This window comes from Peromyscus californicus, unplaced genomic scaffold (assembly GCF_007827085.1).
Source record: "Peromyscus californicus insignis strain IS unplaced genomic scaffold, ASM782708v3 Scaffold_17__1_contigs__length_78620276, whole genome shotgun sequence".
Lineage (NCBI taxonomy): Eukaryota > Metazoa > Chordata > Mammalia > Rodentia > Cricetidae > Peromyscus > Peromyscus californicus.
In genome coordinates this window covers 44,990,743-45,016,840 of record NW_026294469.1, presented here as the reverse complement: position 1 = coordinate 45,016,840, position 26,098 = coordinate 44,990,743, and the positions used below count along the sequence as shown (strand labels likewise).

General features: G+C 41.9%; 1 long non-coding RNA gene across 7 annotated transcripts in view; it reads left to right on the top strand.

The window, feature by feature from the left end:
- The window catches only part of LOC128112836 (uncharacterized), a 37,941-nt gene that overhangs the window by 1,005 nt on the left and 10,838 nt on the right, over positions 1–26,098 (top strand). For all 7 annotated transcript variants that reach the window (XR_008219196.1, XR_008219199.1, XR_008219194.1 and 4 more), the window contains exons 2-4: positions 1,751–1,836; positions 19,197–19,279; positions 21,632–21,791. This is a non-coding gene — a long non-coding RNA (uncharacterized LOC128112836). The remainder of the gene's footprint in view (positions 1–1,750; positions 1,837–19,196; positions 19,280–21,631; positions 21,792–26,098) is intronic.

Sequence of the window (26,098 nt, the reverse complement as noted above, 5' to 3'; positions counted from 1 at the left end):
TAAAAACGTCACACACAAAAATTAACCAGAACCAAAGTCTATACAGCTCAGTGAACTTCTCTGCCGTTAAAACTGGCATTCTGGCTGAGCAGCAGTGGGGCACCTCTCAACATTCGGGAGGCAGAAGCAGTCAGATCTCTGAGTTCGAAGCCAGCCTGGTCTACAGAGAGTTCCAGGACAGCTAGGGTGACACAGAGAAACCTTGTCTAGAACAAACAAATAAGCAAATTGGTATTCAAGACAGAAGCTCTGAAGCTCCACCTTCAATTTTACACTTTCAGTATCCAATATATTTTATACACTTATCCAAAACCAAAAGGACTGATAAACAGAATCAGAACTAGAAAGACACTTAGCTTTATATCTTCTTCTATAACTCACGTTCATCACCTGCATTGTCTTTCTTCATCTAATATTGAGACTTTCGTGGTCTCTTTTCATGTGTACTGTATCCACATGTACATTTGTTTACATATTCACATATATTATTGGCCACATTCCACATATGAGAGAGAACATGTGGGTGTTTTTCTTTCTAAGATTGTGTGACTTTGCTTAATATTATACATCCTAAGTCCATCCATGCTCCTACGATTTTTTTTTTTTTTTGGTTTTTTGAGACAGGGTTTCTCTGTGTAGCTTTGCGCCTTTCCTAGAACTCACTCTGTAGTCCAGGCTGGCCTCGAACTCACAGACACCCACCTGCCTCTGCCTCCAGAGTGCTGGGATTAAAGGTGTGCGCCACCACCGCCCAGCCCAGCTCCTACAATTTTTTTTAAACTCCATTTTCGATTAGAATTGAGTAGTATTTCAACACACACACACAAAATTTTCATGATCCATTCATCCATTAATGGACAATGAGATTGATTCCAATTCTTTGCTACAGTGGATGAAGCAGCAATAAACATGGGGGTGCCAATGTCTCTGTGCTAGGCTATGGAGCTGTCTAGACATATGCCCAGGAGTGAGATAGCTGGGTCCTTTTGGTAATTCTATTTCTATTTTGAGGGAGAGGAATCTTCAAACTGATTTCCACAATGGCTGTATTAATTTGTACCCCCACCAACAATTAATCAAGGTTCTCTTCCAACTACTATACAATCAAATCAAGCACAGTGTATACAATATAGCATCAGTCAGTCAATAAGGAGGTCTCATGTGTAGGACAGAGGCAGATGGTGTTGCTGAAGATTTGGAGGCACTTTGACCTTGTGCTGATGGGAAACTCATTACTTTTCTTCCTTCAGGCCTCTGGAAACCTAAATTCTTTTCTAACATCAAAGAAGAATTCCAACTCATAGTTATTCCAGTTATTGAAATAACTTTGGTAGAAAAATGTGAACTCATCTTTTTGGAGGTAGAAGCTTCAAATAGTTTAGAATATTGGTCCAATGTTGACCTTTACTTAGCATTGGTCCGATCCACTGAGCATCTGTCACAAGTTCAAGGGTAGAGTTCAAAGAATGAGTTTGGAAATTTGAGTAGAGGTGTGGTTGTGGTGTGTGACCAAATGGTTACCTAATTCACAGAACATGGCAGGGTGTATATCTATTAGTCAATATGACTAGGCATTAACTGGCTTCACAGGCCAGTATGGTTGGTTACTCACAGTCTGATGATACATTTTGGAAGGTGCCTATGATTTTTCAAGAAAACTGGAGGCTCTATAATAATTTACCCGTGCCCAGGATTCATGGTCAAAGTAACCCAGAAACACTTATCAGTCCATTTGTGTTTTCAATTACAGCCAGTTATCTGAAGGGGAAAATGGAAAGAATTTGAGAGAGGAAGAAGACAGTAGAGCAGTGTCACTGGAGAGCTTAATTCTAAGAGGTTTGTGCTGTTTGTTTTTGTTTTTTGTTTTGTTTTGTTGTTGTTGTTTTGAGGCAGGGTTTCTCTGTGTAGCTTTGGAGCCTGTCCTGGAACTCACTCTCTAGCCCAGGCTGGCCTCGAACTCACAGAAATCCACTTGCCTCTCCCTCCCCAAGTGCTGGGATTAAAGGCTTGTGCCACTACCGCCCGGCTAATTCTAAGACTTAAAGAAAAGTTTGTAAGAATCCAAATTGAGAAATATTACTGGAGGCTGATCACGTTTGAATGCTCAATATTAAATAAGAAAGTCTGGTGAACACAACCTTGACAGTGGAAGAGTGTATTGTAGGCCTCGGAAGCATCTTCCATGGAACCTTTAAAATAACAAGACATTTGAAATCAATGGAAAGATTTTTGAACCAGAATTTCCAACCCGGGTAACAGTGTATGTTAGGACATTTAATCACTCAAGATTTCTGCCTAGAGATGAAACAAAACCCGTGTTTCCCCACCTGTGTTGAGAGGAAAAGGACAGAGTGGCGGAAGGTCCTAGGGCCAAAGGGTAGTTCAAAACCACTAGCATATATCTGGTTCCATGAGAACAGAAGACACGATACAAAACCTCCTTCACTTCAGCATTCTTTACATTTTAAAGATTTAAATTAACCTCTTATTTACTTAATGTTTTTAATGCAGGGCCACGAGCCCTGCTTGCCTTGAACTCACCACATTTGGCTTGTGTGTGGTGCTGAGGATTGAGCTACAGAGCCTTGTGCATCTCAGGCAAACACTGTACCAACTGAAGTACATCTCAGCCCTTCATTCCAACACTCCTCAAAAAAACGAAACAAATGATGCCACACGCTGTGGTTTAAATAAGTGTTCCTTAAAAAGTATGGTGCCCAGCTTAGGGCAGGATCACAGAGATGGTAAATCCTTAGGGACGAGGTCTAAAGGGATGCAATTAGGTCACAGGGGCCTATTCTCAAGGATATTGGCTCTTCCTACTTTTTCTCTTTTGTTTCCCAGCTACCAGAAGGTGAGCAGTCCCCTATGGCATGCCCTCTCTCCACACTGCACTTCCTCTTAGCAACTTCCAAAACAATGGTACAACTGATCAGGGACCAAAATCTTCAATACTGTGAACCAAAATGAGCCTTTCTTTGTCTATGAGTTGATTTGTCTAACTTACAGTTATTTTGTTAGAGTAATGGGAAGCTAGCATGCCACATAAACAATAAATTAAAATCTACTCCATATTTTAAAACATCTGCCCATTTTCTAAATGGTAAATGTTATTGTGAAGTGGGAAGGCATCTGATGTCATCCAGATGAGTTCCGCACAGGCTTTGGGTAGAATCCAGCTCTTATACCTAATGAGAGGAGGACCTGGTACTTGAACTTAGGTCTTCTGACTCAATGTCAACTTCTTTTCTTGTTTTTTTTTAAATGCTTATATTTCTTTTCTTTTTTTTTTTTTTAGAATTTCATATAATGCGTTTTGATCAAATTCATCCTTATTCCATCCCCTCCAGCTCTTCTCCTGTTTCCCTCCACTGTTCCCTCACAACTTTATGTGTTTTGTTTGTTTGTTTTGTTTTTTAAAAACCCACTGAGTCCACTTAAAGTTGCTAGTGTGCATGGATATAGGGCCATCTACTAGACCATGGGCAGCCTCTCAAGGGCTGTATCCCTGAAGAAAACGGATCCTTCCCCAACAACCGTCAATTGTCAATAACTTCTTAACTACAGGTGGAACTTCCTGAGTCCTTCCCTGGTCCATTCTGGAGGTTTCCTCTGGTTTGATCTTGTACAACTCTTCTCCAAGCAGTCACAGCTGCTGTGAATTCATGTGTTCAAATGCCCTGTCGTGTCCAGCAAATACTGTTTTGCTGTAGATGTCGACTACTTCTGACAATTTTTCTCTCACCTCTTCCACTATGATCCCTGACCTGAGTCCTGGGAAAAAGGGATGGAATATAGGCATCCCAGCCATAACTGAGCACTTTTAGTCTTGTATTCGCTGTATGTTGACCAGCTATGAGCCTCTGTATTAGTTGCTATCTACTGCAAAAAGAAGCTTCTCTGGCGAACACTGAGAGATGTACTTATCTATGCTTGTAAAGATAAGAACTTAGGGGGCAGTTTATTATTATGTCCATCTAGAACAATAATAGTGTTATGTTTCCCCCCAAGGGCCTATGACCTAGACAGTCATAGGTTTTTGGCTCAGTTAACGGTACCAGGCACGCATTCCATCTTGTTCAATGCCAACTTCTTAACACTATTTAGATAGTCACTCCTGCTTCAGTTGGAATTCTTGTGCTTGAATCTGATTCACATATTTGTATTTTGTCTTAATGTTACTGGGGGAAATGGGAAACTTGCCTACCACACACTAAACAAAATTTAAAAATCAAACCTCTATCACTTTTAAAAGATGAATCTGATCTTCAGGGAGTTCAACAACAACAGCAACAACAAAACTCACAGTGTTCCCTAGAAGATAAACACCCTGTTTTCTTGCCCTCCAGTGGGGGTGCTTGTAGGATTATAGAAGCCTGAATAATACAAAACACATTTTGTTGATGGCAAAAAACATGTGCTATGTTGGAGAGTGTGTTGAAGGAAAGTCCCATTAGGTGCCACAGGTGTGAATACAATATCTGTGGAGAAACAACTTGTCAAAATGCAGAAAACAACTGACCATGAGGACCCAACCCAAACTGGTATACCTACAGTGCACCCCCTACATCTATGATGGCTCAGGTAATGTGTGGAAGAAGAAGCAGAAAGGTTGTAGGTACCAGAGGACCAGGATATCTCCCGTGGGACAGTGACTTCTATGCATGATAGATAGGAAAGCTGCCTCATGAAATCTCAACAATATAATTGCCTAAACAAGGCTTGGGTAATGACAACCCCAGATGACGTGTGTCTTAGTCAGTGTTTCTATTGCTGTGAAGAGACACCATGACCACAGCAATTCTTTGTTTTGTTTTTGTTTTTTTTGAGACAGGGTTTCTTGGTGTGACCCTGACTTATCCTAGAACTCAGTTTGTAGATCAGGCTGGCCTCAAACTCACAGAGATTTGTCTGCCTCTGCCTCCCGAAGACAGGGATTAAAGGCATGGGCCACCATGTCCAGCTTACCACAACAACTCTTATAAAGGAAAACATTTAAATGGGGTGGCTTATAGGTTCAGAAGTTTGGTCCATTATCAGCATGGTGGGAAGCATGGCGGCATGCAGGCAGACATGGTGCTGGAGAAGGAGCAGATAGGTCTACATCTGGATTGACAGGCAGCAGGAGGAGGCAGAGAGAGATTCACTAGGCCTGACCTGAGCATCTGAAACCTGAAAGCCCACCCCCAGTGACACACTTCCTCCAACAAGGCCACACTTCCTAATAGTGCCACTCCCTGGTGACCAAACATTCAAATTTATGAACCTTTGGAAGCTCTTCTTATTCAAACCACCGCAACATGTCAATGTGGACAGAAAGAATTTCCCATCCATTAATGAAGAGTTGCTGACACTCCGTGGCTGCTGACAGAGGGAGAATCAGTTTTCTCCAGGGACAATCCCCTTTATAGGTTGTCCAATCCCAAGTGACCAGCCCTAAACACATGTCTAGATGAGCACCATGAAATGACCTCAGTAAGTTGTGTGTACGTGCGTGCGTGTGTGCATATGTGATTGTGTACATATGTATGTATATATTACCTATATGCATATGCATGTGTAACAATAAACATTAAAAAAGAGGTTATGGCCGGGCGGTGGTGGCGCACGCCTTTAATCCCAGCACTTCGGAGGCAGAGGCAGGTGGATCTTTGTGAGTTCGAGGCCAGCCTGGTCTACAGAGCGAGATCCAGGAAAAGGCGCAAAGCTACATAGAGAAACCCTGTCTCAAAAAACCAAAAAAAAAAAAAAAGAGGTTATGAATTTGAAAGGGAGTGGGTAGACACAGGAGGAACTGGAGGGGCAGAAAGAAGAGGGGAAATGAGTCAAGTATAATATTCATGTATGAAATTCTCAAAAGATAAAAATTTAAATCTAAAAATAGCTCGTATTCAAAGAAATGTTTGAATTTAGAGCTATTTTTGGCGGCTGTATTTTGAAGTTTCCAGTTGTTTGATAACTGTCTATCTGAAACTGTAGGGGTTTCAGCAATAATTTATTATTATTATTATCTCTCATAGTTCTGTGAGCTGGATGCTTGTCCCTCATTGGGAAAACAGTAACATGGAGCCCAGGGATGGAATCATTCAAAAACTCAACTGAACTGAATATGCAAAGTGCATTTGCATTGGAAGATCTGGCTCTTCTGGTGGACTAGTTAGTAGGCTGAAAGCCAGAGGGATATCCCAGTCTCCCTGTATGATATTTACTGAGTAGACTAGCTGTGGAATCCTTATCTAGAACATTGAGATCTGGATATGCTTGTCTCTGTGTGTGTGTGTGTGTGTGTGTGTGTTTTAACTTGGTCCATTATCGTCATGGTGGGAAGCATGGCGGCATGCAGGCAGACATGGCGCTAGAGAAGGAGCCGATTGGAGCCTTACGTCTTGCAAACCAAGGTTGAATCTTCGGGTTCTTTATGAGACAGCCCTGGAAGCAGCCATGCCACTTCACCTGTGTTGGGTTCTATTCATCAAACGTGAGCCGCAGACCAGCCTAGATTCCAGATGTGAATACCAGGAACCAGGTTGCTAGGGCAATGTTGTAGATATATGAGACACAACAGGGAACAGAAGGGTAAACACCCACCTCGTTATGAGTCCTACATTCTAGCTGTAGAAACCAAAATGGGAAAAGTACAACCAGCCCTCTGTAGTCACATCTTCTGTCTCCTCAGACGTGACTAATTGCAGGTCGAAATGAAGATGGGCCTACAGTGGATGTGTCTACACTAAACACGCATTTCCGTATTTGTATGACAACTACCTACACAGCATTTCCCCGATATTAGGGATTGTAAATGACTAGAGATTTAGGTGTTTTTGTTGTTGTTGTTGTTTTTGACACAGGGTTTCTCTGTGTAGCTTTGGAGCCTTTGCTGGAACTCACTCTGTAGACCAGGCTGGCCTTGAACTCACAGAGAGCCACCTGCCTCTGCCTCCCGAGTAATGGGATTAAAGGCCACCACCGCCCAACTTTTTTTTTTTTTTTTTTTTAATGACTAGAGATTTAAATGCATCTTTTACAACAGATTTTATAGGGGACTTTAGCCTCACTGGCTTTTGATCTTAGAAATGATCCACAGAGGATGCTGAGGGACCACTGTATCTGAGTGGCATCGTTTCTCAATGCCTAAGAGATACAAAGACAATGAAACAGAAGAGAGTAGATGGAGAGGGAGACTTGTTTTCCATAGGATGATCGGGGATGCCCCATCAGAGGTGACTGCTCAGCTGAGCTTTGAAGGACAAGAAGGAGGAAGCCCATGAAGATCTGGATGCAAAGCTAGCCTGCCGGAGGGAAGAGTCAGGCAGAGCCCCTGAGACTGGTTGCTGAGCTTGGCATATTCTAGAAACAACAACAAGGCTGCTGCTCTGTAGTCTGTCTGCTGTAGGAGGAGGTAAATGATTGTCTCACACAGGTAATGAGTTTTCTGTCTATTTTTTTTTTTTAATCAGTTCTCATCCTCAAGAATGGAATGGCCCTCAAAACAAGGACCCTGTCTGTTGTATTCACTACTCTACCCGAAAGTGTCTGCTTCATGTTAAATGCTGTGGGGGTTTGAAAGAAAATACCCCCCAAAGGGAGTGGCACTATTAGGAGGTATGGCTTTGCTGGAATGGGTTTGGTCTTGTGGGAGGAAGTGTGTCACCCTGGAGGCGGGCTTTGAGCTCTCATATATGCTCAAGCCAGACTCAGTGTCTCAATTCACTTCTTGTTGCCTGCATATCAAGATGTAGAACTCTCAGCTCTTTCTCCAGCACCATGTCTGCCTGCTCACCACCAGGTCCCACCACGATGATAATGGACTGAACTCTAAGCTGCCCCTCAATTAAATGTTTTCCTTTATAAGAGCTGCCATGGTCATGTGCAGAGGCCCACAGAGGTTTCCTAGTGAGATCTGAGCTTGCTTTACCCAGCAGGGCTGCGTTAGAGGATTACTTGACCATGTGTGCGGTTACCAGGTGATTGGAAGGGTCTGCACTTGGTTGTGCTGGGGGGGGGGAGATCTTTTGCTCCACCCCTTAGCATTTCTATAAAAGACCCTTTAGAAGATACAAGAGGGGCTGGTGGATATTGATCCAGACCCTCCCAAGGCTATCTTGTGATTCTGTTTCTCTCCCCTCTATCTTTCTACCTAATACTTTTATCCCTCTCTCCTCAAGAGTACCCTGGGGAAAAAGTGAGGGTGGGTCTCCCACAGTCATGGTGTCTCTTCACAGCAATAGAAACCCTAAGACAGACGCTCAATAAATATTTGCCAAGTGAATCAATCATTGGGTCACTGTTTATTAAGACTGGTGCCCAACCACACTCCTGTAGAATTCTCACTGACCTAAGGCATTAGAACACTGGTATTTTCCCACTCCACAAAGCGGGAAAGGAGGGAATGAAAAAGAAATACGTAATAGAAAATTTCTCCTCACAACTGAAAAAGAAAGCCACTGGCTCATGCCACATCTCACTTTTCTAGTTGAGTGCAAGTGTCCCTAAACAGAACGGAGGTGTCCAAGACTCCCAGATGGTCTAGCCCATGAGCCACTATTTATGACATACAGATACAAGGCAGAGTTGCAGATGTCTAGAAACATCCAAACAATCTCTTCCTTCCTTGTTTTGGGATGGTGCCATCATTCATGGGACTGGCCTTTCTCCCCACCCCCCCCCCCCCCCCCCCCCCGGCCCCACCCCACCCCCACCATCTTTTGACAGGTCCTGTTTCTCTCCTGTGAGTACTTGACAGGGTGGTCCACCATTGCCCTTATCACACTGTCCTGACGCAGCTAATGGTTACTTAGCCTTAGAGTCGTTTCTGCCTATCACATTCTGTGTTACTTCAGTTGCACACTTTTTTGTTTTTGGTTTTTCGAGACAGGGTTTCTCTGTGTAGCTTTGCGCCTCTCCTGGGACTCACTTGGTAGCCCAGGCTGGCCTTGAACTCACAGAGATCCGCCTGGCTCTGCCTCCCGAGTGCTGGGATTAAAGGCGTGAGCCACCACCGCCCGGCCAGTTGCTCACTTTTAACTGCTTGTTTTTACTTAATTTCCTTTTCACACCATCATCCTCCTTTTGGACAAACTCTGTTAGTGTTTTCTCATCTGGCAATTCTTTTGCCTATGCACCACTATTTATCTTGAAACACTGATTCACAAGAATTAAGTCAGCCCAGAAGAAATACGCAGGAAGGGTGGCTGAAGGGTTGTGGATTATCAGCTAGCTACAGGTTTGCTTTGCATTTTTGCTCCGTTTTAAAAAGAGAATCTTCATGTGAGGCAAATTGTGCCCAACCTCCTCTTTCTTCCCCTCTCTGTTCGTTCCCTTTCTTTTCCCCTCCTTTCAACAGTTTTTTTTTTTGGGGGGGGTTTATTTTATGGACCAGGTCATATTCTGGGTGATGGAGCTATAGAAACAAACAAGCAGCATGCTTGCTGTAAGTGAACTTGCAATCGTGTTGGAGAGCAGCTGCACATATATTTCCCAAGCATATATCCGTAGACTGTTTTATTTCACAACTAGGTACTTGGTACTAAGTACTGTCATGATGTCAATGAGTGGGAGAGAGAAAGGACTGGCCATTTGTTCCTGTTCTCCTGTCTTAGGTCATACAGAAGCCACCTCCCCTCCCCCACATCTGCACAACTTTTTAGAACTGGCCCTAGCCTGGAGTAGGAGAACTGGGCTCCAGTCCAAGCTCTTAGCTTTGGAATGTGACGCTATTAATGGAGCACAGAATGAAAGTACCCAAGCTGCAGGAAGGACAGGGCCAGCTAGAGCAATGGCATTTCTTTTTCCTTGGACACAATCTAAGCAGTGGGAAGGGGGAGATGACATGTGAGTTTTATGTGAACCAATCGCAAAACAACTGAAAACTTTCCCGAGGACAGAGTAATTATTACAATCTATTCGTCTGAGAAGACAGGGCCTTTGCCTTCTTCCCATAGGGCTGTATGCTTTGCATTAGTTTTTACTTAAAAAAAAAAATTCCAGATGGAGTCAGCACATTTCTCTGTGTGTTAAGGTCATAGATTAATTAAAATCAGAATTCAAATTTAATTTTTATTGTAACCAAATAAATGAGCTAAAAATTAGTCTTACTCCATATCAGCTGGTAGGTAATAGTCTGTCTACCAAGATGTGTATCACAAGGAGAGTTGCTGGAATGCTTGGTGTTATAAAATTTAAAATTATAAAAGCAGATCTGTAGTAGATAGTACAAAGCAGCTCCCACTGAGAGCTGCTGGATATCATCCTGGCTTCTCGATTGTCTTGGCTTCTCTGCTGCACCTCCAGATGTTGCCCAGTGTTTATTTATTTTTTTTTGTCTTTGGATGTTCAAGGGATTGTTTGTGGTGTCCTTTCAGTTACCAGGTCTTCCTGTCGGAGCTAGAAGTTTCCCTTGCGTGAACTCCATTGGGAGGAGCATGTAGGGCTTGTCTTGGCTGTCAGAACCCTGACTGGGGGTGGAATAAGGGCATGGAAGGCTGAGAACAGTCAGGCTGACCCGAGACTCTTCATGCGAATTCTGTTGCCTTGGATGGATGACTTACTTTCTCTAAATCTCACTTTCCTCATTTTGGGGGTGGGAGGTGGGGACATAAGAAGCATTTACTTTCTAGAACCACTGAGGAATTTTAAAAGATTATTGTATTGGGACTAGTATGCCAGACACATGGTAAGGTTTGATTGCTCTGAACTATTAACTATCATCATTATATTATTGACCAAAGAATTGCTTTTAACAAATTGGGAATATGGCCGTCCCTTGCTTCATCAGTCCTCAGCATTTAAAGTCTACTCATAGTATATAGAATATTAATGTCACATGCTGGAGGAAGTTACTAATGCTACATGAGATGTGACCTATGCCATCCTCTTAGTAGTCAATCTTATTCAGGCTAATTTATTCATGTCAGAAGTTAAGGTGATGCCTTTAGGTTAGAGGCAGGGATATATTTAACTCGTTAAATCTCAGCCCTAATCTCTCATCTTCCTGCCCACCCCTCCCTCCATCCTCCCCCACCCCACCCCCACCCCCGCCGCTGCTGCCACCCTGGACAGAATGTCTTTCTTAACAGAAAAGCTTTAGCTTAATTAGTAAAAGAGTTATTTGAATTAGGAGTTAATCAGTTTTAACTCTTATGGAGATTTGTGGTGGCTTTGCTCTGCTTGGGACTATCCTGATTTAGTCCTGTCTCTCTGGGATACTTATAAGTTCCATTTCATTCCCTAAACACGACTCTGTAAAATGTAGTGGGAGATGAGACAGTGTCTTATTACATAGTCCAGGCTGGCCTCAAACCTACAAACTTCTTGCTTCAGTCTTCCGAATACCCAGATTAGATGTGTGTTACCACACTCATCTTTAACCTACAGGGTCGACCACGCCAAATATTTCAAATGACCAGCGGCTGCTCTCTGTCAGTCACTGTGTTTCCAACATTTTTATTAAATGACTTGAAAGTTGCCAGCATGTCGAGGTGAAAACAAATGTATTCAGTTATCACAGTTGCTGGGCAACAGCCCAAGCTCACCCTCCACTGAGAGATAACCAGAGCATGTCCTTAAGCACAGAGCTGGTGGCTGACAATCCAATCAGAAGTTCGGATCAATCTTATTATTTATCTTGACTTTATTAAACACAGAGCGAGTAAGTTTTGTTACTCACTGAGGCACACTATGTGTATATGTATATGTAAACAATCTGGCTTCCTTCAAGTGATGCTTTCCTGGACCGTTTTGCTTTAGGGAGGAAGAATGTAAGGCTGCTTCTCCTAATTCCCAGGCTCTGGCTTTCAGTTTAATCACTTGGGGTTCTTATTTCTTAGAGGCTCGGGTACCTAATGACTGCTAAATGTCCGAGGGGTAAGCTCTGCCGTGGGAAAACCATAGCATATGCCCGAGAACACAGTGAGATCAGCTCAGGACCCTTCCCTTTGCCCATATTACCTCCCATTTATGTCACTTTATCGACAGGAGCTCTGAAAATGTTCTTTCTCTACATTGACCTTAGCAGTCAGGTACCTGTTTGTATAGATTGAACAAATTCGTTGAACATCTCAACACACATAAGTTAAGTTTCAATTTTAACAATTTTTTAAAAAAAGCTCCTACTGTCTTCTGTCAAAACTGGTTTAAAAAAATGTGTGTACAGTTAGTAAAGTAACCGATGAACTAAAACACAACACGCACCGAATTTTTAATCTCATTTTGTCTCTGTTCTGCGGATAAATAGCTCATTATCTCTGCTTTAAATATTTGATGATAAAACTTCAGTGATGACAAAGGAGTTCTTTTTTTTTTTTTTTTTTTTTTTTTTTTTTTTTTTAATTTATTTTAATTTATTTTGCAATACAATTCAGTTCTACATATTGGTCACGGATTCCCTTGTTCTCCCCCCTCCCGTCCCCCTCACCTTCCCCCCAACGCCCCCCCCCATTTGTGTTGTTTCTTTTTTTTTTTTTTTTTTTTTTTCCCCTTTTCTATTTTAATAAAAAGGAAAAAAAAGAAAAAGGTTATAACTAACAAAAGAAAAACTATATACAAAAGTACAATGACTATATACAATATATACAAGTAATAAATGTCTAAACAATGTCTAGACAAAGGAGTTCTTGATTGGGACTTTCTCCCTGTCCTTTCTCTCATCCTTCTTTTAGTTCACACACGGTAAAGTGTATGACTCTTCACCACGGAAACCTAGGGAATATTTGCTGACAATGTCCCAGGCCTCATAAGTCCCGGTTTATCAACAGTGTGGGTCTTTACTTCTTGACTCTAATTGGTTGTGCAGGTCTTTCAAAGGTTAGTTGAGGGGTGGATTCAAAGGGCTCAAGGAGAGTAAGTAGGGTATTAACACACAACATGCTCTATACAGATTAGAACCTTTGGTTTTAGTGAAGAACTTACTAACATCAGAGATTCTTTGTTTTACTTTGTTTCTGCCCACAGGAGGCCTGTTAATGATGCGCAGCCAGCCCTGATCGGATTGACTAGGTGTAGGTAGTTTGGGGACCGAGATTTTTACCAAATTAAAGAAAAAGGAAATAAGGCAGTGGGGGTGAATTGAACTGGGTGCTTCTAACATGTCAGGTGTCCCTGTGAGGGACCTCGCACTGTGACAGTAAGAAACAAAGACTTGTTGTGGTGCCAGGGATGGGCTACTTGTCTCTGCCTTGTTGGGATGGGGAATGTTTTTGAAATGTTGTGTCAATTTTTTTTTTTTTTTTTTTTTTTGGTTTTTCGAGACAGGGTTTCTTTGAGTAGCTTTGCGCCTTTCCTGGAGCTCACTTGGTAGCCCAGGCTGGCCTTGAACTCACAGAGATCTGCCTGGCTCTGCCTCCCAAGTGCTGGGATTAAAGGCGTGCGCCACCACCGCCCGGCCAATTTTTTTTTTTAATTAGAAAATCTAGTTTAAGGGAAAAAGTGTCCATCGTTTTGACAATGGGAGTCAGTTTATTAGTCATGGAAAAATTATTTTTTTTTATTTTGTATTAGTGGCAAATGCACATTCAAAAATAGGAAATGACTTTCAGGCTCCCTTGGCTTCATGGGTATGTAGTTCATAGGCCACAAAGTTCACTGTTTTAAGTGTGCACTTCGTGGGTGGGGAAATGGCTCAGTGGGTTAAGAACAGTTGCCTTTCTTTTAGAAGACCCAAGTTTATTTCCTAGCACCCATGCCTAGTGACTAATCACTGACTTGAACTCTAGCTCCAGGGAGCCCAACACCCTCTTCTGAGCCCCCAATGGTGCCTGCACACTTCCACCAGACACTCACATGTACACACAGAGATGTACACATGAGTAAAAATTAAAATAAATAGTAAAAAGTAAAGTCTTATGTGTGGTGGTGCAGGCCTTTAATCCTAGCATTAGGGAGGCAGAGGCAGGCTCTGTGAGTTCAAGGCCAGCCTGATAGTGAGTTCCAGGATAGGTAGGGCGATGTAGACAGATCCTGTCTCAAAAACAAACAAACAAACAAAAACAAACACCCCAAAAGTAAAGCGTATATCTCTATGGTTTTGTATCACTAAACAGAATTGTGCAAGTATCATCACTACCCAACCCTGGAGCATGTTCATCATCCCCTCTCTGTAAACAGACAAAACCAAAAAAGCAAACCCTCAGCACTCTAGAAATCCAAACTCTGTATCTATTGGTCATCAGCCCCATTGTCCCTTCCTCCATCCTCTGGGACTATCGTCTGCATTCTGTCTAAAGATTTGCCTACTTTAATCACGTTATTTAAATGGAGTCATGGAGCCTCTTGGAACTAGTCTTTTTCATCTATGTCACAGCGTGCAACAGTATTTCATTCTTTGTTATGACCAAATAATATTCTAATAACATTAATCTCCCACATTTTACTTATTCATTCTTTAGTACATTGTTATATAGTGGCTATTTATTATAGATATTATATATTTATATACAATTATATATGCACTATAAGCAACATTGTGGTGAATATTTATGTGCCAGTGGGGGCTCTGTTGTTAGCACAAGTTTTCTCCCAGCTTTTCGGAGGAGGTGTAAATGACCCATAGGCATAAGCAGGTGTTTCCATGGACACATGTAAATTTGCTGAGTCATATCATAATTCTACGTTCTACTTTTTGAAGAACTTGCCAACCTGTTCCTTTCAAAGAGGTTGTGTGATTTTACATTCTCAACAACAGTATGGAAGACTCAGTTTCTCTACACACTCACACTTGTTAGTGCCTGTCTTCGTTTGTAGCTGTGTTAGTAAGCACGAAATTGTACCATTGTGGTTTAAGTTTTCCTTTTTTAATGACAAATGATTTTTAGTGCAACATTCTACTGTACTGTATGTCTTGTCTGGTGAAAAAAATCTGTTCAAATCTTTTGCTCACTTTCAAAAAGACTGATTTATTTTTATTTTTACTTTATTTGTGTGTGTATGTGCGTGTGTGCACATGCATGCCACATGGGTATGGGTGCCTGTGGAGGCCAGAAGAGGGCATCAAATCCCCAGGTATTGGAGTTACAGGCAGTTGTCCGTCACCTGGCATGGGTGCTGGGAATAGAAGCCAGGTCTGGAAAAACAGCATGCCTTTCTTAACTGTTGAGCCATCTCTCTGGTTCTTCACTTTGTTCCTTTTTTTTGCCCTGAGTCAGGGTTCCTCTGTGTAGCCCTGGCTGTCCTGGAACTTGCTCTGTAGACCAGGCTGGCCTTGAACTCAGAGGTCTACCTGCCTCTGCCTCGCAAGTGCTGGGATCAAAGGTGTGCACCACCACCGCCCAATTCACTCTGCTCATTTTTAAGTGTGCTGCTACCTTTTCACTGTTGAGTAGTAAGAATTCTTAATACGAGACCATTATCAGATACCTGCTTCGTAAATATTTTCTTCCGCTCTATGTGTTTTCTCTCATTTTTATGTTGGTCTATTGCATTTGATTTATTATTGCTGCACTAATACTTTTGGTTTCATATACTAGATTTTAATTACCTCCTTCCTGTAGGAGGGCTGTGTATTTTAGCCCAGTTCTGCTACTTCAGGAAAGAGGGAGTTACAGATGGGAGGAGCAGGGTCACAGGGGAGCTGAGAGAGTACGGGGTTTAGAGACTTCATCTGGAGTCCAGCTCCTCTCTTAGCCTTGCCATGCCCAATCCCCAGCTTCTAATCTGGAAGATGGAGCGACAGCAGTCTCCATTTTATAAAGTCATGTTTGGATTAGCTCTCGGGGGAGGAAGACATTGGCCACCGGAGACTGCTCAGAAGTGTTACGTTGCTGTCGTTTTTATTAAGAGACGGTGGAACTGGGTCTAATGAGAATCATCTAACAGCTAAGTCGCCACTCTGTTTCTCAGTGTGTTTTGATTGGCTGCTCAAATAAAAGTCCATGGTTGTCTACCAGCCAACTTGATAGGCACATAACAATTATGATTTTATTTCCTTCGATCTCAATGATAAACAACTCTTTGGGGTCCAAGGAATCATAGATTAAAAAGAATCTGTCATTTGTGGCATAAATGAACATTTTATCAGCATGTTCTTGCTCTCATTAATTAGTGGCTATTTATATAGTTACATGGAAAAAGAAGAGATAAAACTCCCTCTTTATCAGTTAGATATGGACTATAAGAAAGGAGACTTAAAAAAAAGAAATAAAAAGAAAAGAAAGGTCACTTGATATGCAGTTAACTATTTACCATGCTTTGCAGCATTATCTCAGAACTTCCATTTGGGTAAAGAAGCATGTGAGGGCCAATCTCTTATTGTTGTTGTTATTATTATACTTAATTTTTTTTATTATTATCTTATTTTATGTGCATGGTATTTTGCTTGCATGTATGTCTGTGCACCATGTCCATGCAATACCCACAGAGGCCAGAAGAGGACGTTGGGTCTCCTGGGTCTGGACTTATAGATGATTATGAGCCACCAAGTGGGTTTTGTGAATTGAATCTGGGACCTCTGGAAGATTAGCTGGTGCTCTTAGCTGCTGCTTTATTATTATATATTATTTATTATCACTCTAGCTCTGTTTTATTATTATAAACCAGATATGGTGAAAGTTCAAAGTCAAATGGTCTTAGTTCTGCCCACTCCTGTAGGCAAGTGCTCTAGTAAATGAGGAGGTACCATTCAGTAGAGATGCACTTAACAGTATAGATCTATATCTATAGCTATATAAATTATACAATGTAATTTTATGAAATTTTTATTTAAACAACTCAGTATTAAATTTTACTTCATAAAAAGTCTGATGACCATCTCCAGGACCCAAATGGTAGAAGGAGAGAACAAATCCCTACAAGTTGTCCTCTGACCTCCAGATGCATGCCACACACAGTGCATGCCCCTTTCCCCACAAAAGAAAAAAAGAAAAGAGAAAAAACAAACCCTATCACTTCTAGGCCTTTTGGATAAGATCACTCATTAAAAAGCGTAACTCTTGGGCTGGACAGACAGTTCAACCGGTAGAGTCTAGGCTTGCAACCCTAAAGACAAAACAGTAAAGCTCTTAATTGATAATTAACATGCAATTATATTTCTAGGTGCTGAAGAGCTATCAATTAAAGATGATAAATATAGTGAACTTATATTTCTCAGTGATGAAGATACTTAAACATCTTTTGGGAAGAAATCATAATGACCCTCGGAATTAGCCTCTGCTGTGAGATACTTACTAAGTGAAGCCAAAAGTTTTTGGTTTTGGTTTTTCTTATCTTAACTTTCAACCCTCAAATCCAGGAGACTTGGGAGGAACAGAAGATACGCTGTGGCTGAATTTGGAGATTTAGGCTAATAGTGTGATTTTCAAAGTGGACACATGACTTCTGGTTGGTGTCTGTGTTGGTCACAGAGACTGGAAGTCCTGCAAGTAGGACCTGGGTCTTTAGCCATCTAGTTAACTCAAGGAATGGCTGCTTCCAACAGACTTTCTTTTATGAGCAGGTGTATGCTAGAGAGGAAAGGGTGTGTTCTTAACCCTCTCCCCCAGGAACTCTAGGGGGAAAATATTCCTTTGTTTCTGTGTGAATTCCCAATCCTTCACTACCTTAAAATCACAACAGCCAACTTTAGAATGTTTGTGAGTGTCACATACTTGTTATATATACAAATACACAAGCACACACACACTCTCACACACACACACACACACACAATAGTAAATAGTACAATTTACTATTGTACATATTTCTGAATTCCCCCTCCCCCTCCCGGGACTCTCTGCAGACAAAGGACAAGTGGAGTGGCCCGTGCCTTTAATCCTAGCTCTCATGAGACAGAGGGAATTCAAGGACAGCTTGGTCTGCACTGTGAGTTCTATCCAGAGCTACATAGTGTGACCCTGTCTCAAAATAACAATGACAAAAACCACGACAGCAACAACAAAACCAAAAAATGAATTCTCTGCAATCTTGATTCTCATCCCCACTTCACTGTTGAAGAAAATGAGACACACACACAAATGGATAGTTCATAAGTTGGAAAGTCAGTTGTACACCAAGCAGTGCTCCTCACACCAACGCTCCCCAAAAGATGCCAGGGAGCTTTCTGTGACTGTTTAAAAACATTACCCATTACACTTCCTAGTTCACCACTTCCCAGAAGCACTCAGAACATATGCCACTGTCTTTTATGAGTCCCCAACATGCCATGCGTCAGCTTTGTGTTTCTTCCATTTTCTGTGATGGTGTTAAAGAGAAGTGTGTTCAACAGAAACCATACTTTTGTAGTGTGTGTGTGCAAGCGTGTGTGAGTTGTGGGTATGTGCATGTATTCATGTGTGCACATTTTGTGTCTGTACATGTCGGGGCCAGAGGGGCAATCTCCAATGTCATTCCTTGGGAGATGTCCTCCTTGGTTTTTGAGACAGGGTCTCTCACTGGGACCTGAAGCTAACCAATTTAGAGAAGCTGGATTGCTCATTAACTCTATGGGTCCTTCTGCCTCTGTCTTCCCACATTGGAAGACTACAGCTCATGCTGCGGCTGCTATTAATTATTATTATTATTATAACTACTACTACTATTTGAGTGCTAGGAATCAAACTCAGGTCCTTATGTTTGAGTGGCTGGAACTTTTTGAAGTGTTGACTATTTTCCTGGGGTATGAATATGGTTTTTGTCAGTGAGAATTCCTGGAAGCAAGCTGTGTCTTCAGAGGCTGACTGATTAGAACCACAGTGATGTGGAGAGGTTGGAATGTTGCAGGTCCAGGGCTCATTACCTTATCTCGACTAGCTTTAGCACCCTGAATGTCTTGTCCACCTCTGTGGACTAACATCCTGTGGCTAATAGATTAAAAACCTTTTGGGAATCTCAGATAGCATCTGAGGCCTATAGAAAAACTTCCCTCATCTTGCTATAACCACCTCTCTGATGTACCCATCCACATGTATTAAACTTGCCTTGATTTATGACCGTCTTTGTCCTGTAAAACAATAAAACTTCATGAAACGGCTTCAAAATTGGAACATGGAATTTGGTTTAACCTAAGTCTGTGTTCCTGGGCTCTGGCCACTCAAAATGGCTCCAGAATAAACACTTATGCCCTTTGAGGCAGTGGTTCTCAACCTTCCTAACGCTGCAACCCTTTAATACAGTTCCTCATGTTGTGGTGACCCCCCCCCCCCCCCCCGCAACCATAAAATTGTTTTTGTTGCTACTTCATAACTGTAATTTTGATACTGTTATGAATTGTAATGTAAATGTCTGATTTGCAGGACATCTGATATGCGACCCCTGTGAAAGCACCATTGGATCACAGTAGGGTCATAACCCACAGGTTGAGAACCACTGCTTTAAGGTAAGAACTGTGGATTTTTTTGTTTGATTTTTGTTTTTGTTTTTGTTGCCCTTGTCTAACTTACACTGGAGTTTTGGGAAGTAACCCCACCAGGAGTTGAGGTGCATCTGTCCACCTTAGTGGAAACTCACGGAACTGCATAATCAGTTAGGGTCAGCAATCCCCATAGTTCTCTTTAAAAACAGTATGGTGCCTATTTCTGAATGTCCCTTCTGGGGCTCTAAAAGCTATCCTAGGTGACATAAACTAAATTATCATTGAATTTTGAAAATAGTGGGAATAATTTGGATCCAAGCCAGGTGAAAGGCAATGAAGTTGGGTAGATTGATTCCATCCGTGCATTCACTCCCATAGCTAATTTCATTTTTATTGGTTTTATTTCCTCACATACCAGCACAGAAAACTTCCTTTCTTGTTCTGTGCCTTGCTTTCCTTATCTAAGCAATGTAGGGAGTGATTGTAATCCATCTAGTTTAGTGAAAGGCGCTCAAGTGTATGGAAATATTCCCACACACAAGCCACTATGCAAACACAAGAGACAGTTACTTGTAGTGGGCTCTCTGAAAGCACTCATTCATCACGTGCACGCTTCCTGGCAAGCATCTCCATTGCTCTCCTGCTACGCCATGCTTTGTCTTCCACAGAACTGCAGAGGAAGCAGTTCCTAGAACTTTTAATTCAGTTCTCCTTGCTTGTTTTTTATTTTGAACAGGAATGCTAAATAAATCTCAAATGAACAAAGACAAAATCATATAAACACATCTGATTTTTTTTTTTAAAAAAATCTGTTGATAAGCTCTTATTGAAAGAAAGGGTAACTAAGTTAAATTAATCTGTGTGGTTTTAAATTTTAAAGATGGGTTAAAAAGTAGAACATAGATGATTAAATCGTGCTTTTCTTTTGAAGAACAGTTTTGGATGATCTGCAAATTTTAGTAGAATGAAAATTGCTCAAACCTTTCATAAATTCTCTCTCTCTCTTGAGACAGATTTCTCTATGTAGCCCTGGTTGTCCTGGAACTCTCTTTGTATACCAGGCTGGCCTTGAACTCACAGAGATCCACCTGCCTCTGCTTCCCAAGTGCTGGGATTAAAGGCCTGCACTACCATCATCTGACAAGTTTGGCTTTCTTATACATTTTGTTGTTGTTGTTACCAAAAAGATGAAATACTGGTAACAAGAGTTGCTTCCAATCCAGCATGAATTCCTTATAGGGGTTAATCCCCTCAGCTGGCCAAATCACATCTGTTCCTTAACCCAGCACTTAACAGTATGTGGCCAGGGTCAGGGTCTATTCATACCAAAAGCTGAGATCAGCCTGGTGAATACAGTCAGTTGTAGTCAGAAGTGGACACAGCCTTCGGGGAGGGGCTGGGGTTGTGAAATTTTAAGTTTTTCTCTAAGAAACATCATGACTAAAAATCAGGTACAAAGGTGAGTATATTATTCATTTGTATTTTATTTATTTATATATTATTAGAATGAGGAAAGAAATCAAATTATCAATTTGAAAAAGGCAACACATTCTGTAACATCTTCAAATCTAGAAAAATAATCCTCATGTAGCACAAGGATTGATTAATCACTGGACAGAGTCTCTGATTTGAAAAACTTAAAATTTCACAACCCCAGCCCCTCGAAGGCTGTGTCCACTTCTGACTACAACTGACTGTATTCACCAGGCTGATCTCAGCTTTTGGTATGAATAGACCCTGACCCTGGCCACATACTGTTTATAATATTATAAACATATGTATAATTTTTGCCAGTAGTAATTTTTTCAAATTCAAATCCATTCTTGTAAGTGCTAATCTATGTAACACACCGATGTCATGGCTGTCTTTGTATTACTTTGAGGTTAGGGTCGTTCCCCCCCCCCCTCCCCGCCGTAGGACTTCCGACACACTAATGTGTGCAGTTACCGTAAAAAGGAAAGCAAATCTAAGACTGGTTATTTATTCCATCAGCTGAGTCTTGTCTATACAGTCACCCCGAGGTGACTGAGCAATAAGACAATGGGGCCCATCGCGTGGAACCTGCACATCTAATGATGGGAAGGGCTTTTTCAAAGCCTAGCTTCTGGCTCCATGCACTTCAAACCCTTCTTTCTCTTCTACTACCCACATGACTCTAACTTGCAGCACCTGTTGGGGATGTTCACGTTATGATGCTATCAGCGGTCCTGCATCCCTATGCCAGTAAGCGGAATGAATGAGCTTAGTAAGTCATGAGGATGTTTCCGAAAGGCATTCCAACCCCAGATGGTCAGCAAAGTCTAATGTGCACACAGAGATAAAGGTGAATTACAAAGATAGATTCCACTAACTCCAGCTCAATGAGTGTCCAAACAGCGTTCCCTAGATCAGAATGTCAAAGATGCCCTTGGCTGTTTGACCGGAGGTGAAGTGTGGCAGAGGGAAAGCGAGTGGAGAAATGCAGCAATCAAAACTGCCGTTAAACACACAGGAGTGTGTGAGCATCTCACTGGAAACGCTCCAGGAGCCTTGGAAGGTAAGTGGGGGAGAAGGTTAAGCTGTGTTGGCTTGGTAGAAAAAACAATCAATCAAACAACAAACCAACAACCACACCCCAGTGCGATACATTCTGAAAACTGGCTGATACAGGACACGGTGCCCACAAATATAAAAAGACTGCTGATTTGGAGGTGCCAGAATTGGGGCCTCAGGAAAGTCCCCCCCCCCCCCCCCCCCCCCGAGGTTGTATAAAGCCTTTCAGAAGGTACATCTTGAATGAGGAGCAGGGGTCTATGAGGCAGTCATAGGGGAGAGAAGGACATGCTGTGAATTTGAAAATCTGGTAACAGCATGGAGCTGTTACCATGTACTGAGAACTTGTTATGTGCTTTGAGGTTACCATGTACTGAGAACTTGTTATGTGCTTTGAGGTGGTGTGTGGAGGTGTTGGGGGAGAGACTCTCTCCTAGCACTGATAGCTGCTGAACATGTCCATCCATTCCTGCTCTGAGAATTCTGACTCTCCTTGGAAGAGGCCTTTAACCTCCTCATTCTGACCTCCACAGCCACACGCCCCTACACCCTGGTGCTCTTCACTCTCGCCGCCTTATGAATCTGCTTGTCTTTCACCCTCCCCTCTGAGGGTCTCCAGCAGCTCTGCCACTCTGACCTCCTTCACAGGGACACTCGCCCCACACTCAGGAAACAAATGACCACCCTAACACAGTCTCCCTTTCTTTGACTGCTCCCAAGTCCTCCCTGCTCCTGGAGGAGGGAGCAGCGATGTCAACATTTTCAAAACTCAGTTCCCCTGAAGAGTCTACATTTCCCTCTTGTCTAGGCGTAGGAGTGAAACCCAGTCTGCGGGGTTCCTGCTCGTCAGCGGGTGAGGACTAAAAGCTCTGGTCCTTAGCGTCTGGCTGAGCAAGAGAGAGGCCTGGGAGAGGAGAGATCAAGAGGGAAAGTGGCCGCTGCTAAGTGGAGAAGTAGGAGCTGAGTCAGGTCACCCAGTGGAGTCAGCAAGAGCGTGATTGCCAGGCTGCCTTGCACTTCAAAGTCGGTCCCCAAACCAGAGCTCAGGGACAGCTGTCAGGCATGGCTGGTCCTCTCTCCTGCATTCCAGCACAGCTCTGCCTCGCTCTTGACCTGTTTACCATCATGAGCCTGGTGTGGGTCCCCAAAACCCATCGTGGACCTTCCACTTAGGTGCCAATGAGTAACTTTCCCCTTGGTCTCACCGCCAACCGGCACAATGGCTCTCCCAACGCTACTTGGCCCAACAACAATTCTTGATTTTTCTATTTGCTGAATGATTAATTTAATTAATGAACCAACATTTAATTATTAATTACATCAAATAAATTTAATAATGTTATTACAATTTAATTATTAAGTTGAATCAGCCTAACTGTTAGTTTGCCAAAGCTTTCCCCAATCAAATGTACACAAGTTTACAGCAATCTGTGTTTCCTTTTTTGTTTGTTTTTGTTTTTCGAGACAGGGTTTCTCTGTCTAGTTTTGGTGCCTGTCCTGGAACTCACTCAGTAGACCAGGCTGGCCTTGAACTCACAGAGATCCACCTGGCTCTGCCCCCCGAGTGCTGGGATTAAAGGCATGTGCCACCATTGCTCAGCTGCAATTTGTGTTTCTTAAAGGTTGTCCAGTGTCCTGTGTATTTTAGCAGATGATTTTTTTTTGTTTGTTTTTTTTTTTTTTTTTTTTTTTGGTTTTTTGAGACAGGGTTTCTCTGTGTAGCTTTGCGCCTTTTCCTGGATCTTGCTCTGTAGCCCAGGCTGGCCTCGAACTCACAGAGATCCACCTGCCTCTGCCTCCCGAGTGCTGGGATTAAAGGCGTGCGCCACCACCGCCCGGCTGCAGATGATGTTTTTGTGATTTTGAATGTAATGATACCGTACATATTATGCATTTTCAAATGGGGATCATCTTGAAGGGAGTTAAGGAAGTGCTCAGTAGCTTTTTTTTTTTTTTTTTTTTTTTTTTGAGACAGGGTTTCTCTGTGTAGCTTTGCGCCTTTCCTGGAACTCGCTTTGGAGACCAGGCTGGCCTCGAACTCACAGAGATCCGCCTGGCTCTGCCTCCCGAGTGCTGGGATTAAAGGCGTGCGCCACCACCGCCCGGCTGGCTCAGTAGCTTTTATAGCTCCTTGGAAAACCTGAATTAGAAGGGTAGTTTAATGTCTTAGCCTGAAAAAGATTGATAAATACTGAAATGTTAAAGGAGTCCCTGAAAATTGGAAACAAGGGGGCTGGAGAGATGGCTCAGCAGTTAAGGTCACTGGCTGCTCCTCCAGAGGTCCTGAGTTCAATTCCCAGTACCCACATGGTGGCTCACAACCATCTATAGTGGGATCTGATGCCCTCTTCTGGCGTACATGCAGATAGAACACTCATATACATCAAATAAATAAATCTTTAAAAAAAACGAAAACAAGAATATCTGGAATTGCTTCCTATATGCAACATTCTAATACTTTCTTACTTGTATAATTATTTAAAAAAAAATAAAGATCAGAAGGGTAAAAACAGGTGGGGCGATGGCTGGGCATGTAAGAACACTTGAAGATCTGAGTTTCAATCCCGGCACTCATATAAAAAGCTTAGTACTGTGTGGGGCAGAGACAGGAAGGTTGCTGGGGTTAGCTGGATACCAGCCTCATGTCAGGTTCAGAGAGAGACCCTGCCTCAAGGGAATAAAGTGGATAAGGAGGGAGCAAGGCATCCAATGTCCTTTTTAGGACAGTGCACAAATGCACATCTGCACACACACACATGTATAATACACCAGACCACACACACACACACACACACACACACACACACACACACACACGCACGCACACACACACACGGTAAAAACAAAAATATTAATATTTCTAACCATACTATCATCTACAGAGGAACATTTTAAAGTTTATAAATTATCAAAACTAATAAAAGGATGTTGAATAAAAGATCAGTTTAGAGATGTGCCCAAATACATGTGAACACAAATACACTTAGGTACACACACACATACATGTGTAAAAATCCCCTCAGTCAATTTATAAACCTAAATACATTTCTATATATTAACAAAGTAACTGCAATAACTGTCTTTACAATAGCAACACAGGAACCAATTACCTAGGAATGAGTATAATAAATGATTTATAAGATCTTTGTGTAGAATGATCTAACATTTTGAGAGTTATAACAGATGATCTAAGCAAATGGAGAGATACACGGTGTCTATAAATACGGATATTTATGCTGTAAAGATGTCAAATTTCCTTAAATTGAACAATTGGTTCAATGTCATTTCAATTAAAAATAAAAGTCAATCCTAAGACTCATAAGAGTAACTATGCCCTCCAATTAGGTAAGTAGTCTGATTTTTTTTTTACTATAATGTGATTAAAAATTAGTAACATGATATATGACAGATTGATTTTGCATATTAAGCAGAAGAGGAAAGGCTAGTCAATAAATAATGTGGAACAATTCAGTATCTAAATAAAAATTCTAATGCGGGTGATTAACATTAGGAAACAAAGATAAATTCAAAATGTAAGAAGACCCTAACTTAAAAGGAAATGTTAAACAACCAAAATCTTGTAAGGTCTTTATTGTAGAGAACCACAACCAATCACAATGCAGAGTCATGGAGCTCAGTTCCAGGGGATACATCTACCAAACACCCTATCACCTAAGGCTCGGGCAGCATTTCGGAACAGAGACTGAAAGACTATAAAAGCCAGAGGGTCAGGGAGTTTGCTGTGAGACTATGTCTTCTCGTAATGTCAGAGGCTACACCTGTAAAGTGTCACCAGCAGGACTGCCTAAAGATGAGCTGAATAAGAACGATACCAATAGACCCACTGAAGTGGATGGTGGAAAGCCCACGGGGCCTCACCCCTATACAAAGCACTACAGACAACTGAGGAACACGGAGAGTGGGAGAAAGTTTTCCCTAGTGATGAGTTCCCAGTTAGTTACACAATACCAAATGGTCAGCCCTGAAAACATACATACAAGGATCATTATGCAGACTGAGGTTATGTTTTAGGAATACATGTGTATATACATCTTATATGCATGTGATAACAATTGATGAAAAAGAGGGCATGAATTTGAAAGAGAGCAAGGAAGGGTGTGCATGGGAGGAAAAGGAAATGATACAATTATATTATAATCTCAAAAAATACAAGAGTAGAAAATAAAGTCTTGGACATAGTGTGAAAAGACAAATTTGAATGAAACAAAAAATGTTACAAAACCTGCAACTGACAAAAAAAAAAATTACTATCCGGAGTATTTATAAACTGTCAACAAGGAAGAAGAAGAT